Source organism: Mirounga angustirostris, unplaced genomic scaffold (assembly GCF_029215605.1).
Source record: "Mirounga angustirostris isolate CCGP_5_RB_7025 unplaced genomic scaffold, mMirAng1.0.hap1 SCAF_2, whole genome shotgun sequence".
NCBI classification, from domain to species: domain Eukaryota; kingdom Metazoa; phylum Chordata; class Mammalia; order Carnivora; family Phocidae; genus Mirounga; species Mirounga angustirostris.
This window is the reverse complement of record NW_026991710.1, coordinates 181311135-181328056: the sequence shown is the minus strand read 5'-3', so window position 1 is coordinate 181328056 and position 16922 is coordinate 181311135. Positions and strand designations below refer to the sequence as shown.

The window sequence follows — 16922 nt, the reverse complement described above, 5'->3', positions numbered from 1 at the left end:
ATGTGAATAAAATGAACTAATGTTTGAAAGATCCTAGAATAAATATCATTAAGGGCCTGAAAATTCTAAACTGGCACTTTAAAGGACCTGTGATTTACTTCTGAAGTTTCAGTTCCAGAAAACATGAAATTTTCTGAGCTAGTAGTTTCTTTAGAAAGAACATTAACTATTGCTGAATGCCTACTATGTGCTCTCTATTGATCTAATCAGAATTCTGTTCAGTATAGTCTGTTGGTTTTTTTTTTTAAAGATTTTATTTATTTATTTATTTGAGAGAGAGAGAGAGAGCGCACAAGCAGGGGGAGCAGCAGGCAGAGGGAGAGGAAGAAGCAGGCTTCCTGCTGAGCAGGGAGCGCCATGTGGGACTCAATCCTAGGACCCCGAGATCATGACCTGAGCTGAAGGCAGACGCTTAACTGACTGAGCCAACCAGGTGCCCGTAGTCTATTGATTTTCTAAAAAAAGAAAGTGAAACCCTGATATGCTATTCAGGGCTACCACTAAAGAAACCACTTAGTGGCAGCGCTTAGATTAGAACTGAAGTTGCTAACTCTAGATCACTATAGTACAGTTACTACCAATGGTTGCTCTGAATTCTACCTAAGGTTAAGATTAACAGAATTAGAAGAGTGTGTATAAATGCGGGGGGCAGCGGGCAGGAAGTCTCTTTTGTTTTCCTTAATTTCAAGACCTTTCTTTGTGGATAATTTTTCACTGGTCCTTTCTCTCTGAACCACAGCAACTTTATTTTTTAATAGAAGGATTTTTTTTTATTACAAAAGTGATGAAGAGTTATTATATTTAATTCAGAAGACAGAATTTTTAAAATTTATAGGTTTAGTTTTTTCTTTTTCGGCAAAAATGGGATTACACTACACTGTTCAGTAATCTGATATTTTTCACTTACTAATATATCAGGGCTAGTTTCTCATGTCACTAAATACTCTACATACTCTAGTAGACCCTTTTTTAGCAACTGTATAAAATTTCATAGTAAATGTACGATAGCACAATTTATGAATTACATACGGTTGAATATTTATTTAGGTTATTCATAGTATTTTACTATTATAAAACAATGTTAAAATGACCAGGATAGAATATATTTACATATACGTACAAAGAGTTCCTTGAGATAAATTCCTAAGAGTGGATTTGATTGATCAATCAAAATCTTTTCATATATATTTTCACTCTGCCCTAGGGAGTTAATAGCAATTTACAAGATTATCAACAATAATTATATTTTGAACATTTCATAAAAATTACTTTATATTAGAAAAAATTATTATTTAGGATGGCAAGCTTATTCTATTTATTGTCTCTTCCATGTCTATGAGGTCATAATGCAGATTATGTGTAAACTATTAAAATTATTTAAATATCTAATATCTTGAGAAGTCGTATCAAAACAATCCACAAGAACTTTCAAGAGGAGACTACATTTTGTATTTCTAAGTTACACTTTATTAAATGAAAAGCTAGGCAAATGACTAATCTTTTCTCACTATTCTGAAGACTAAGACTTTTAAAAACATTACACAAGTAGTCAATTAAAAACTAAAAGAAAGGTTCATTCCCTACTTTTTAATGGCATGTAAAAGAGATAGAATATATAGTCTCTGCCTTTAAGAAATATGCAATCTATATGGAAGGACAAAATGGTAGTTGGAGAGACAAAAGGTACAAACATGGAAGAAAGTAATGAGTCAGGTTAGAGTAAATCAAAATAAAAAGCACTATAGAGATTGAGGTTAATAAATGGTTTCATGGGGCTCCTGGGTGGCTCAGTTGGTTAAGCGTCTGCCTTCAGCTCAGGTTATGATCCCAGGGTCCTGGAATTGGGACCCTGCATCGGGCTCCCTGATCAGAGACCTGCTTCACCTTCTCCCTCTGCTGCTTCCCATGCTTGTGCTCTCTCTTTCTCTCAAATAAATAAAATCTTAAAAAAAAAAAAAAAGGTTTCTGGGGCACCTGGGTGGCTCAGTCATTGTGTCTGCCTTCGGCTCAGGTCATGATCCCAGGGTCCTGGGATCGAGCTCCGCATCGGGCTCCCTGCTCAGTGGGGAGCCTGCTTCTCCCTCTCCCTCTGCCCACCCCCTCCTCATGTTCTCTCTCTCTCTCAAATAAATGAATAAAAATCTTTAAAAAAAAAAAAAAGGTTTCAGGAAGAAAAAAAATGAATTTTAATGTCAGGAAAAGATATGAGCATTCTAGGTTTACAAAGAATATCTGAAAAGATGGTAAGAACCTTCCCAGAGCAGAGGATTTGCATTCATGGAAAAGGGTAAGTAAACTGATAAGATTTCTGAATGCCAGACTAAAACACTGGAATTTAATCTGATAGAAAACATGGCTTTAGGAGATTCTTACGTAGAGCAATGACACAAAGAAAATGATGCTTTAGAAAGATAACGCAGCTCCATACCAGAGACAAGCCAGTTCAGCAGTACGTTAGTAACAATTACTCAGGTAATCCATAGGTACTGGGAAACTGTTTTGGCTCTGTCATGGGTGAGAAGTGAGACACTGAGCAACTTAACGTCAATAATGGGCAATAATCTCCCTGAATAGTCCTCAAGGATTGGTCTAACATCTTAGGTCCCTTTCTATACATATATTCCAGGGGGTTCTTCTTCCTCCTAGGACAGGGAAATCAATCTTGTCTGTGACCACAGTTTTCTCTCCTGCTTTCTTCCTGCTAGGCCATTTCCTTGGACCTAACTGGTCCCAATCAACCATGACTGATTTTCCAGAGAATTCCCTGAAGGACCACTCTGTGTGGAACTCTCATTGTTTCTGCACCATTATCTGAAGCCATGCCTTAGTCTAACATCTTGAACCAGTTTTTGCCCATAACATCTTTATTTGTTATGATCTAATATGGACTTGATCTGTGACTTCCGCCTCTACCTGCTGCTGCCATTACTGCTTATGATGTACCTGTGTTTTCTCATGAAACTTTCCTTCCTAAGTGTCTGTCATTGGTCCCAGCACGCCAAACCCGCTTGACCACTGCAGCTGGGAATTTGATCCACCTTCCATGAGCTAATGCTGACAACTCTTCCTTCTCCTTAACTTCTACTAACAATCAATCAACAAAACCTGTTGTTCTCCCTCTAATTTCTCACATCCGCCACAGCCACCACTTTTGTGTAAGCACACACTACTTCCCTAAAATTTTACAGTAATGGCCTGTGATTTTTGCCTCTAATCCATTCTCTACTCAGAGAGAACAGGCAGAACTATAGGACAGTGTGAATCCTTTAACCACCTGAGTAACAGTTTCAGAAAAAATCTGACCAAGTAGAGTTAAGTTTTCATTTAAACTCCACTGTAGGAAAGAAATTGAAGATGACACAAAGAAATGGAAAAATACTCCAAGCTCATAACTGGAAGAACAAATGTTGTTAAAATTTCTATATTACCCAAAGCAATCTACACATTTAATGCAATTCCTATCAAAATACCACTAGCATTTTTCACAGAGCTAGAACAAACAATCCTAAAATTTGTAGGGAACAACAAAAGACCACGAATAGCCAAAGCAATCTTGAAAAAGAAAAGTAAAGCTAGAAGCATCACAATTCAGGATTTCAAGTAATATTACAAAGCTGTAGTGATCAAGACAATATGGTACTGGCACAAAAACAGACACATTGATCAATGGAACAGAATAGAAAATTCAGAAATGGACCCACAACTGTATGATCGACTAATCTTCGACAAACCTGGAAAGAACATCCATTGGGAAAAGGACAGTCTCTTTAACAAATGGTGTTGGGAAAACAGACAGCAACATATAAAAGAATGAAAGTGGACCACTTTCTTACACCATATACAAAAATTAATTCAAAACGGATGAAAGACCTAAGTGTGAGACAGGAAAACATCAAAATACTAGAAGAGAACACGGGTAGTAACTTCTTTGACATCAGCCGTAGCAACTTCTTACTAGATTGGGAGGCAAGAGAAACAAAAGCAAAAATGAACTACTGGGGCTTCATCAAAATAAAAACCTTCTGTACAGTGAAGGAAACAATCAACAGAACTAAAAGGCAATCTTCAGAATGGAAGAAGATATTTGCAAATGACATATCTGATAAAGGGTTAGTATTGAAAATCTATAAAGAATTTATCAAGCTCAACACCCAAAAACCAAATAATCCAATTAGGAAATGGGCAGAAGACTTAAATAGACATCTTTCCAAAGAAGACATCCAGATGGCTAACAGATATATGAAAAGTTGCTCAGCATCAATCATCATTAGGGAAATACAAACCAAAACTACAATGAGATATCACCTCACATCTGTCCGAATGGCTAAAATTAACAACACGGGAAACAACAAATGTTGGCAAGGATGCGGAGAAAGGGGAACCCACTTACACTGTTGGTGGGAATGCAAACTGGTGCAGCCACTCTGGAAAACTGGATGGAAGTTCCCCAAAAAGTTAAAGATAGAACTACCCTATGATCCAGAAATAGCACTACTAGGTATTTACCTAAAGGATACAAAAATATTGATTCAAAGGGATACATGCACCCCAATACTTAATGGCATTATCAACAATAGCCAAATTATGGAAAGAGCCCAAATGTCTATTGATTGATGAATGGGTAAAGGAATTGTGGTGTGTGTGCGTGCGTGCGTGTGTGCGTGTGTATGTATAATGAAATATTAATCAGCCATCAAAAAGAAATGAAATCTTGCCATTTGCAACAACATGGATGGAACTAGAGTGTATTATGCTAAGTGAAATAAGTCAATCAGAGAAAAATACCATATGATTTCACTCATATGTGGAATTTAAGAAACAAAACAAATGAACATGGGGGGGAAAAAGAGAGGCAAACCATAAAACAGACTCTTAACTATAGAGCAAATGCTGGAGGGGAGGTGGGCGGGGGATGGGTTAAATGGGTGATGGGGATTAACGAAGGCACTTGTGATGAGCATTGGGTGTTATATGTAAGTGATGAATCACTAAATACTACTCCTGAGACTAATATTGCATTATATGTTAACTGGAATTTAAATAAAAACTTGAAACAACAACAAAACTCCACTTAATGAATTCTACCTCTTGTTGCCTTAGCAATAATACACATCATTTTTGATAATGGTATTAGGTGGTGCCTACAGGTCTTAAATTTAGCAACACCTTAAAAGAAGGACTGGGAAGGTATTTGAGAATGGTTCATGCCCCAGACAAAAAAAGTATATGCTAAAAGGGAAGAATATGATTTATGTATAAGAGATAACCAGAGTCTGGGTGCTTAAAAGGGCTTCCTGCTACTGCTCACTTGTTGCTTCCTTCACTGCCTCTTCCCAATTTAGTGAGATAAATCATATAGTGCAATAATATACACTGGCACTGCTCAAATGCAACATAAACTGGTAAAAAGTAAAAACCAATTTTCCCATGTTGATCCAGTATATTGGCCGGATCCTAAAACAGTCTAGTTATCATCAACTGGGAGGAATGGGTTCATCTGACTGGAGAATGGGATGAGATGAAGAGCAGAAAAGGAAATCAATACTTCGGTTGGCTTTATATTCTTTATATTATTTGTTACTCCCTACTCAAATGCCTTACTGTTTTAATTATTATAGCTTGTGGTTATGTTTTGATATTAGGTAAAGCAAGATTTCATCTTATTATCAATCTTTAGAAAATATTCATAGTGATTGATATTCAAGTTTCTTCTCTAAGTGAACTTTGAAATCAATATGTCAAATTCTATTTAAATAATCCTACTAGCATTTTGTTGGGGATGACACTCGATTTTGGTGTAATTTAGGAGACTTGATTTTTCCCATTTGGGAACATGGATATCTATTTATTCAGGTCTTCAACTATGTCTTTCAGTAAAGTTTTGCAGTTTTCTTCATATAAGTTTTACATATTTTCGGTAGATTTTTTGTACATTTTATAGTTTCTGTGTAATTGTGAATTGTGAATGGAACCTTTTATTCCTGTTACATTTTCAACTGGTTATTTCTGATGACTTTCGTATATTTGCTTTCTATCCAATTACCTTTTTAAACTCCTTCATTCATTTTAATAACTTTTTTCCTTCGATTTTCTAAGTAAATAATCATAAATTCTTTCATAATAAATGACAGTTGTAGCTTTTCCTTTTTAATATTTATACTTCATTTTCATTGTCTTAATTATGAGAGGTCTATGTCTCTAAATATGATGCTGAATAGTTATCAGTAATAGTAAGCATAATTATCTTGTTCCATGTTTTGAAGAGAATGCTTCTAATGAATTGCCATTAAATGCAATGTCTGCTGTTGGTTTTGATCATTATCTTCTACCTTAAATCAGGAATAGGTATCTCTTTTCCTTTGTTCACTGGAAATAAATGTGTTTAGAGTTAGACTGGTCTTCATAGACCTTAGAGATCATCTGGTCCTCTTGTTTCTTTACCTTTTTTACCCAAATAGAAATATAAGTATGAGTCCCCAACCAAAAATTTAAAATGTGTTGGGCAAGTACCAGCATAAATAGAAATCCTCAAACAAAAACTCAAAAGGTATTGGACAAAACTCAATTATATTATATTTTAACAATTTTTAGTTTCCAAGATGAATATTTAAAATCAACTAATGAGCTAATGTAAATTCATTCATTCATCCAACAGATACTTGGTATGTGCACTATATATAAATAAGTTAATTATAAAATAATCAATTGGAAGATTACTTACTTTATCTAAAACTGTTTCTATAGACAAATATGAGTAAGCTTGGTTTAATCATATTCTACCCATATATGCCCATTCAGTCTCAAACCTTCCAAATGTCCACATGCTTCTTTCTCTGTGGTTTATAAACAGACTATTTTCTTTCTTTTTTTTTTAAGATTTTATTTATTTATTAGAGAGAGAGAGAGGGAGAGAGAGAGAATGAAGGGGAAGGGGCAGAGGGAGAGGGAGAAGCAGACTCCATGCTGAGCGGGGAGCCCAATGTGGGGCTCGATCCCAGGACCCTGGGATCATGACCTGAGTTGAAAGCAGACTCGTAACCAACTGAGCCACCCAGGTGCCCCAAAACAGACTATTTTCTTAATGAATGATCTAAGGGCACAGATGAAGAATTCAGGTTTTTTGTTTGTTTGTTTACTGTGGTACAGTTCTAACCACATTAAACTTTACAGTGTTTACGAGGTTGATAAGGAGCAGTGGTCCATGAAGTTCAGCTGATACCTGACTTGATCCACTAGAATCCCTGAGAAAAGGGACAGCTTCAGACAAGAAGATTCCCAAAATATGAGAAGGAATTCTCAGACCTTTAAAGGATTCAGCTTTGCTTTTGAACTTTACAAAGTTAAAAAAATCTAAACCTACTGAAGTTCTAATATCACTATTATGATTATTCAAAAACAAGAACCAATAAATAAAGGTGAAAAATGATATTCAAAACAGTTTACTAATCCTCTTGGCAGTCTTGCTTGCTTACAAATGACAATGACCTTGTATCATGTTAATGTTCAGAGCATTTTTAAAAAACAAATACAGCCATTTCCCTGTAGCACACTGGTGTGAACCTATGGGTATAATCCTTATATTACAAGGAACAGGTGAAGTATACCAGTATTCACTGGATGATCTACTTTAATACCTTTTTTGCTTATCTAAATCCAATGTATCTTTCTAAAGTTAACTTCTAAAACTTAAGATTAATCTAAACATTTTTCATTAATATGTACTGTTTCATTAAATAATACCTTTTGCATCACAAATTCCCAATATAGAAAAACCATCAATAAGTATAATATAGCTAAGGTGAATGGAAAAATAAACCTGAAAGCCAAAAAACCTGAATTATCTACATTTAGTTGTTAAAACATTAATTATTAAAATGAAAATCTCCATTATCAATCCAATATTATGTACTTAAAAAATAAGCCTTTCAAAAGTGGCAATAAAATATAACTAGACCATTTGTTAACCACAGGGAGTTAATATAAGTCATGGTCATCTAAGAAAAATTCTTAATTTCCATAGGTTGACAGTCAAACTAAAAAACACCTACTTAGGAAACCGAGGAAGTGACAGCCTTTAAATTGTTAAGGAATATTAAAGAGAAAACCCCCAAGTTTATAGTGGCTACAAAGAGAAATGGCCTCTCTAAGAACTTAGCTGGTGGGTACTAGAAGCATAGATGGAGCTGAAGACTGGTTAAGCTTCTAAGAAGTAATTTCTCCAAAGTTCAAACTTCAACACAAAGTTTCCACGTTCCATATTTCCTGGAGATGCTTCTTTTAAATGGCTTATTCTAAGGTGAAATCTTTTCTCTGCATGTACTCCTGCCTTTGGAAGTTATTTGTTGTTGTTATTATCAGCAGACCCACTCAAAAAGCTCTTTTTAAATGCAGGGAGACTGAAACATAATTTTTGTTAGGCAATAAGGAGCACATCAATCCATGAAGTATAGCTTATTACTTACCAATTTAAAAAATTTGTTCTAATTAAAAATCCTTAGAGATTAAATGTAATTAATATTTGTACCCTGAATTCCTGTTTTCGCTGGTGTTTAGAAGAACCAGAATCTTCATTGTGAGAACTCTGATACTGAAATAGTGTCCTTGACTTCCTCTTCCTAAAAGCACCTGTTGAAGATACTTAAGCACTATTTGTGGTATTTGTTTCATTCACTTCAGTCTCTGGAACCAATCCTGTCCCACCCTGGGAATAATCAAAGACTTTCGGGCCAGAGATTTGGGTGGTGGTGTCTGTCCTACTCTGGAACCAGGAACTGAGCTTCCGATTTGCTTCTTATTGTTAGAACCTACCCCTTATTTCCCAGTGTCAGTACTCAGTACCTGCCAACCTGTGCCTGAGGCCTTTTCCTGAATCCTTCAGGAGTTCCCCTGGGATTACAGTGCTTGCCTATCCACTCATCCCAGTGGTAGGTGTTAAGCTGCTATTTATCAGGTCTCCTAAATGCTTTATTTTAGAGTGTCTGCTATAGAGATCTGCTAATTATCAACATATTCAGTAGCTGTCTACTGCTAGTACCTCATGAAACCAACTAAACTAATACTAACCAATAGCTAGTCCTAACCTGTTGGTAGAAACAAGAATGAGTCTAATTTCACTCTGTGCCTGAGATGAGCTCTGGGAACTATAATGTCTCTGAGGTATGGTTAGCTCCAGCAATATTTTAGATCAACTCTGCTTTTCATTTCTCTGGAAGTGAGAAACTTTTGCAGCTATTTCCAAGAAGATGAATCTCTGCTCCCTATCAAATAATCTCAGTGATTCTTCCACTCAGACTCTCAGAAAGGAGAACTGTCATAAAATGTCCGCAGTCATGTCCTCTGTATTGTATAAGATACTGCTCCCAATCAATCCTAATTAATCACATCCTTGTAATAACATATCTGAAACTCTGACAACAGCGAGTATTGAGAGTTCCCTGAGAGTCAATACTGTACTTTAAATAAATCCTGGTTATCGGGGCGCCTGGGTGGCTCAGTCGTTAGGTGTCTGCCTTCAGCTCAGGTCATGATCCCAGGGTCCTGGGATCGAGCCCCGCAACTGGGCTCCCTGTCTCCCTCTCCCACTCCCCCTGCTAGTGTTCCCTCTCTCGCTGTGTCTCTCTCTCTGTCAAATAAATAAATAAAACCTTTAAAAAAAAATCCTAGTTATCTTAGATCTTTATACATCCCTGTTATGTCACTTGTACTCCTTTCACCCATTCATATTGGGTTGCAATTATCTGTTTACATATCTGTCTCTGCCATTTAACCAGGAATTCCTTGAGAAGAGTAGTAGTTGTTACGTTTATAAGAACTTAACCAGTGATGAACATAATGCCTGGAACATCTAAGAGGCTTGGTAAATGATAATTGTGTGAATAAACAAATGCTTGTGAATGAAAACAAAATCGGCAACTGGGTAATAAAGAGCCAAAGGGATACCCGAGTCTGGGTCAGGTAGTAGACAAAGGACAAACAAAAGAGAAGCTTTTGATTCCAAACTAGGAATTTAGAGTGAGATAATAAAAGATAATCAAAAGTTTTAGTGAGAAAGATATGGCATAATTTGTGGGTATCTTTTTAAAAAGTTGTTCAAACACATCTTTAAAACTAACTTTGGGGGGCGCCTGGATGGCTCAGTTGGTTACGCATCTGCCTTCGGCTCAGGTCATGATCCCAGGGTCCTAGGATGGAGCCCCGGGTCAGGCTCCCTGCTCAGTGGGGAGCCTGCTTCTCCCTCTCCTGCTCCCCTGCTTGTGTTCGCTCTCTCTCTGTCAAGTAAATAAATAAAGTGTTAAAAAAAAAAAAACAACTAACGTTGGTAAATGCTTAAGTTTAGCTATTGCAATAAAAGGTATATGAGATTTATTTTTCATTTTATTATTTTAATACAGTAAAAATTCTGGTTAAATGAATCTCTTCTTAAGTAGGGATACAGGCAAAAGTAATTTGCTGCTTAAGTCTTAAAATGTGGAGCACTCAATTCTTACCCCTCCCAAGTGATTGCAATACATAAAAACTACATATGTAGATTTTTTTCATATTTAGATTTTAAAAGGGTTCTATGTACTTAAAATTTTAAAGTACAACTCACCCTTGAACAACACAGGTTTGAACTGCACCTGCCCACTTACACAATTTTTTCAACAAATACAGTACAGTTCTGTAAATGTACATTCTCTTATAATTTTTCTGAACATTTTTTCTCTAGCTTACTTTGTGCAAGAACACGGAATACATATAACATACAAAATATGTATGTGTTAATCCACTACTTATGTTACTAGTAAGGCCTTCCAATCAACAGTAGGCTATTAGTAGTTACATTTTTGGAGGAGTCAAAAGTTATATAGGGGTTTTCAACTGGAGGGGTGGTGATGCCCCTAACTTCTGCATTACTCAAGGGTCAACTATAATTACAATATTACTAGCTACATATTACTTCACTTAGCTTCTTTCAGTTACACATTACCAATTCTTTTCTACAATAAAGAATAATTTTTGCTTCTATAATATTGCTTCAAAAGGGGTTAATTAATGAAATTCACAAATTTTTCTAACTTTTGATTAGAGGAATAAGAACAAATGAACAATATATTTAGTGAGAAATTTATCAGTATATGAATTAGGGAAGGCCAGATAGAAGAGAATATAGCTTTTCAAATTTGAATGAATAGTGGTAGTTATAACATAGAAGTACTTTATTGTTGGAGAAAAAGATAAATAAAAGTATGATTTGGAAGATGCTCAAATTTAGATTACCCTTTTTCCTACATGAAGGATTGTAGGAGGGTACAGCAGAAGAGGGAAGAGAAGCCAGAACAGAAAAAGTAAGGGAAATAGAGCATATGTTTTATTTGGCACAATCCTGAACCAAGTACAAGACCCAGACTGTGGATAATCAGCCAGGAAAGGTGATACACAGTGGTTCAAGCAGCAGGCAAATTGGCTTAAGACCATTATTCAAAGGGAAGGGTATGTGCTATGGTGAGCGCTGTGTGTTGTGTAAGACTGATGAATCACAGACCTGTACCCCTGAAACAAATAATACATTATATGCTAATAAAAAAAAAAGACCATTATTCAAAGAAGAGATGAGTAGACCAAATCAAGAGAAGCCTGGATTCAGAAAGAAGAAATTTAGTCCCTGGAAAATTGGCATAAGGCCACTGGGGTGTAAAGTAGGAATCCATAAGACTAGGACTAAATCACAGAGATCACTTCCATTAATAATGTCAAAAGTGGACAAGTAGCCATTAAGCTCCTTTGTCTTAGTATCTATGGTCAGGCTGAACCTATAGGTCTGCAATTAGGTGAACTTTCATACCAGAAGAATATAGGAGACCAATCCAGCTGACATATATATATATATATATATATATATATATATATATATATATATATATATATATATATATATATGATAATTGCACTGGTAACACAATATTTTTATTTCTTTTGGAAAGATGAGGTAATTAAAAAATGTAGCTTTTATTATGTATATAGCATATATATATATACAATTTACCTTCATCAAAAAATAATCATTTCTTCCCTTCTCAGTGCTCAAAGCCTTTACCAATTAATCCTTTCTCTACTGTATTAGATAGGATAGGCTAAACTCCTCAAATACAATGGCTCAAACACTACAGAAGGGTGTTCATTTCTCTCTCATAAGAGTCCAGAGAGGACATTCTGGGACTAGGGTTGCAGAGTGGGATCAGGGAACTCTGCTTCAGAGACTCAGGGTGAAGCCATTATCAACTGAGGTGGGGAGGGTGAGGCGGCATGCAAGAAGTTCATGTGATAAGCTTTTATTGGCCAGGCCTCAAAGCAGTATAAATCACTTCTGCTCGCATTCAATTGAAGAGAACTTAGTCACATGGCCAAACTTAAGCACAAGGGATGATGGAAAATGAAAAACTGGGCATCTACAGCCCTAACTATTAGGGAGGAAGAGAAGAGATTATGGTCAACAGCTTGCAGTCTGTTATACCAACTTTGGGTATCAAGGACTCATGGGATATAAAGGACCAGGGAGAAAAATATTAGAATTACATGTATGTTGAACAAAGACTTGGAGAAATTCACTTCCAAAACAAACCACATCTGTAGGATTGGAAGCCTCATGGGAGGTAACACTTCCAAATCACCTTCATGTATTTTTCAGGAAATACTAAACTGCTATGATTCACCCAGGTTGAGAGTTCCACACATTTTATCTTCTGCATTCTGTATCTCTTTCCATAGTCTTAGACACAGCCACTATTGACTTGAAGTTTAATGTTTACATCTGCACTCTCCCTAGCTCTGCTTTTCCAAATTTAGCAGAATGCTTCTGTATCTCTGACCTTTCCACAAAACACTGCAGTGAGATTAAGAAAACACTGGGTCTGGGCCTCCATCCTTAAATGTTGAGAGACGTCCAGTGTAAACAGATGTTTTGTGTTCTACCTCCACAGACCTACCCACATTAGCTACAGGAGGCTAAACAGTAATTACCGTCCTACGGCTTGATTTACAAAGTCTGAATTGAACCATCTATAGGGAAAAATATAATGGTCTTCCAATTTTTGCTCTACAATTCTAAAACTGAGTTATTCCCAAACTAAATTTGTTGACAGATTGCTATATTCAAAATATTTTAAAAAACCCTAAAAACTCTAAATCTATGATCCAAGTAACAGAGAAAAATAAAATTACCTGAAAATTCATATATATAAACTTAAGTTTTATTTTTTAAACTTGTTTCAAATTTTAACAGCTTCATTTCTTTCATTAATATAGTAAAATTCACTCTGACAATAAAGTATCATCAAACTTCAAAATAATGAAACACTATAGCATGTGTGACTGACAAATATTAACTATTAAATATAATTATGGTTTCTTGGCTTTATATGGGCATATTCTAAATAGATATGTTAAAATTTTTACAGTGTTATTTTTCACAGATTAGGAGAATATGGACATTTAAGTTTAAGGGAAGGTATCACTGAAAAATTTTTAGATGTGGCAAATTTTGTGAAGGAAATGGAATTTTTCATTTCAAAAAGATCTTGCACAACCACTAATGAAAATTATCCAAGCATGGATCTCAGAGTTGGCACATAAATTATCTTATATTTAAGTGCAAGGCCACACAGAAGAAAAATGAAATCACAGAAATCTAGAGGCAAAAAAGAATTTAAATTTGCCTTTTCATTTTATTCCTCCTAGGAAATTACACTTTATACCTTCTAAGAAATTATTTTATGGGAATTGCTTAACATTCTTTTCAAGTTTGCTAAAAATGTTTAGGGAATTTTCTTTCTAGCTCTAGAAAGCTCTATCTTTTATGTTTTACTGAAAAATTGTGAGCTACATTTTAATCTCAGTTTTCCTATTTATAAAAATGGAGAGTTTACATGGAAATAAAAATTTAAAATACAACTGTAAAACAAAATACATAATTTATTCACAAAAATAAGTAATGATCATTTTTCACGTAACTTTGTGGAATCTCTAAGTCATGTTGACATGAGCAAGATGAATGTTTAAGAAGTGGGAGAAATAATAAAAGCTACATTTTTTAATTACCTCATCTTTCCAAAAGAAATAAAAATATCGTGTCAGTGCAATTATCTTCTTTGGAATTTCCAAACTCAGACCTTTCCAACTAGTACTTAGATGTTACTTCTTAAGGTAGTGAAACAAGGGTCTTCAGGCAACAGTGTACATCATTATCCTTCCTATGAATAACAGAAAGCAAAGGTTCACTGCCAAGGCACAGTCTCATGTTACTTCAGGTCAGCAATTCGAAAATTTACTCTGTGGTAAGGTCTGATTTTCCCAGGGAGGCAAGATTAAATGCCAGATAAAAGATTCACTACTTGACAATTAGAGAAACTGATGCCTACAAGCTGATAATACCCTAAAGAGGTAGCTTGAAACAATTATATCAATTATCTAAACACTGTTTAATGTATTACCTTTTAGCAGGTGAGAAACAGAGCCATGAGAATGAAAAACGGAAGGAGGAAAAATAACCATTTGTATTAACCAACATTATTTTGATTACTTACCCTTATTAGTTTCTTTAAAAATGGTTTGATATTAAATCAAACCAACACTAATTTTAAAAATAAAGAATAATTAAGCATTTATTTGATTTCAAGTAGGAAGCTGAGCATTTGTTATTATGACCTACCTGATACTGGCAACAGGGCTAACATTTTTATAAAACACCGAAGAGCAAAAATGTTTTAAATTTAGATTTTTAGGTTATATTTTCTGGATAAGAATCTTATGAAATTCTATTCACATCTATTTTTATTCCAACTAAAAAGATGTTCACGTATTACACCTGGCTTTCTCAAATGGCTTCAGGCTCATTTACAAGCTTCTAAGAAGATAAAAGGGGTAACAGTTTCTCTGCTTGTTGGGTGGTCGAAAGGTTAAATATCAAATTCCAATGTGGGAAAATCCCAAGTACTCTAGGTGAAGTGTTTTGATGCTAGGTAAATGTGTCCATGTGGAAATACACACAGTCTGAAGACCAGCCAATAGTATTGCCCTGGCTGAAATCAAATAGAAAAAAAAGTTGTAAAAAAAAAAAAGTTAACTGACCACTTAGTCTAAAGTCTCCACTTGCATTGTTATAGTAGCTTACATTATAAGGTTCTTTACAAGTTTACAAAGTACTTTCACAAATATCATCTCAATATTGACAGGAGGATGATGTGAGTAAAAGTTATCTAAGGAGGCAGTATGCATAGAGGTTTAGGGTGTGTATCTCATCTCTTCTCGCCTATTCAAAGTCTTTGCTCCAGCAGTACCTCTCTTGCCCTGCCTACTCCCTCACTATTTTTCCCTCTTCTACTGAACACTTCCCTTCAGCATACACATGTTGGCATTCCTCCAGTTTTAGAAGGCTTCCTGTCCTACTTCTCCATTTAGCTACTCTTCCCTTCCTCTCCACCTTGTCTCCTGCATTCACTTCCTGTCTCTGACCTCCTCTACTTCAGTAGGTTCTCCCCTCTACCACCCCACTAACTGCTTATCAAGGTCATGGATGAACTCTTTGTTGCTAAATTCAAAGGTTAATTCTCAGTTTTCATCTTACAGCATCTGACACATTTGATAACTCTTTTTTCCTTAAAATAATTTTCTCAGTTTCCAAGACATCACTTTCCTGATTTTCCTTTTACTTCTCTGGCATTCTTTGTACTTTTGCTGGTACTTACTTCTTTGCCAGTCCTCAGACTCTCTTTTTAAAACCTATAATTACTTCTATGATGATCTCATCTGGCCTTTACATATTATAAATATACTGACAAATACAAAATTTATACATCTAGCCTTCTGAAATAATATAAATTCCACAAAGGCAGGAATTTTTAAGGGGTACACTTCAGCTTCCCCAGTTTCTTGCTTGTAGCAAGTTCTTCAATATTTGCTAAATAAATGAATGCATGAAAGTGGTTGTAAAACTTACAATTATTAAATAATGATTCCTTTAAAAATTGAAGCATATTAAAAATCAACAATTATCTGGCATTAATGTAATTGGCTTCAGAACTGTGGGGTGGAGAAGGCAATACAGTCAAAAATGTTCAATAATTTGCCTTGTATGTGTAACCACTGGAAGACTAGAAACAGGATGTACAACTTTCAAGCCACCAGAGAGACAGAAAAGAGGAAAAAAAAAAAAAGGACCAATCTAATGTCGGGGCATAAAGAGAAAAAAATTACACATGCTCAGGTAATACAGCAAAAACAGATGTAGATATGTCAATAAATATGAGTGGGTTAGACTCTCATTAAAAAAAAGGAACTCATATTTTTAAGAAGCAATATAAACATTCCTTACAAGAGTCAGAGGTAAACATTGCCCCAAATGTTTGAAAATACACAAAATTATGGGCCAAAAGCATTAAATGGGACAAAGAAAAATTCACCAAGAAGACATTACACACATAAAACAAAACAACTTAAAATTATATGATGGAAAACCTGTTAGAAAAATGCAATTTGGCCAATTCACAATCACGGCTGAGATGTAAATACATCTCTACTAGAAATGGGTAGATCAAATGAAGAAACCATGTAAGAAAAAGAATCTGTGTAACAAAACAAAAATAAGATGCTTGTTTTTAATAAACAAAATATATAAACTGACCATATATTAGTCTTCACAAAAATATCAATAAAATAAAAATGTGGAAGTTATTTGGTTCAATGAAATATTCACAGAATATTATAGAGTAGTGAATATAAATTTACCAGGCGTACTTATATCAATGTAGATAAATTTCTTAAATATAATATTAAATAAAAATACAAATTATAAAAGGATACTACCAAACAAGTATATATCATTCAGGGGTACACTCATTTGTAATAAAATTACGAAAACATTCATGGGAATGATAAAAATCAAATTT

General features: G+C 35.0%; 1 protein-coding gene across 5 annotated transcripts in view; it reads right to left on the bottom strand.

The window, feature by feature from the left end:
* Positions 1 to 16922, bottom strand: part of MICU3 (mitochondrial calcium uptake family member 3) — a 104998-nt gene that overhangs the window by 62589 nt on the left and 25487 nt on the right. The window lies entirely within an intron of this gene.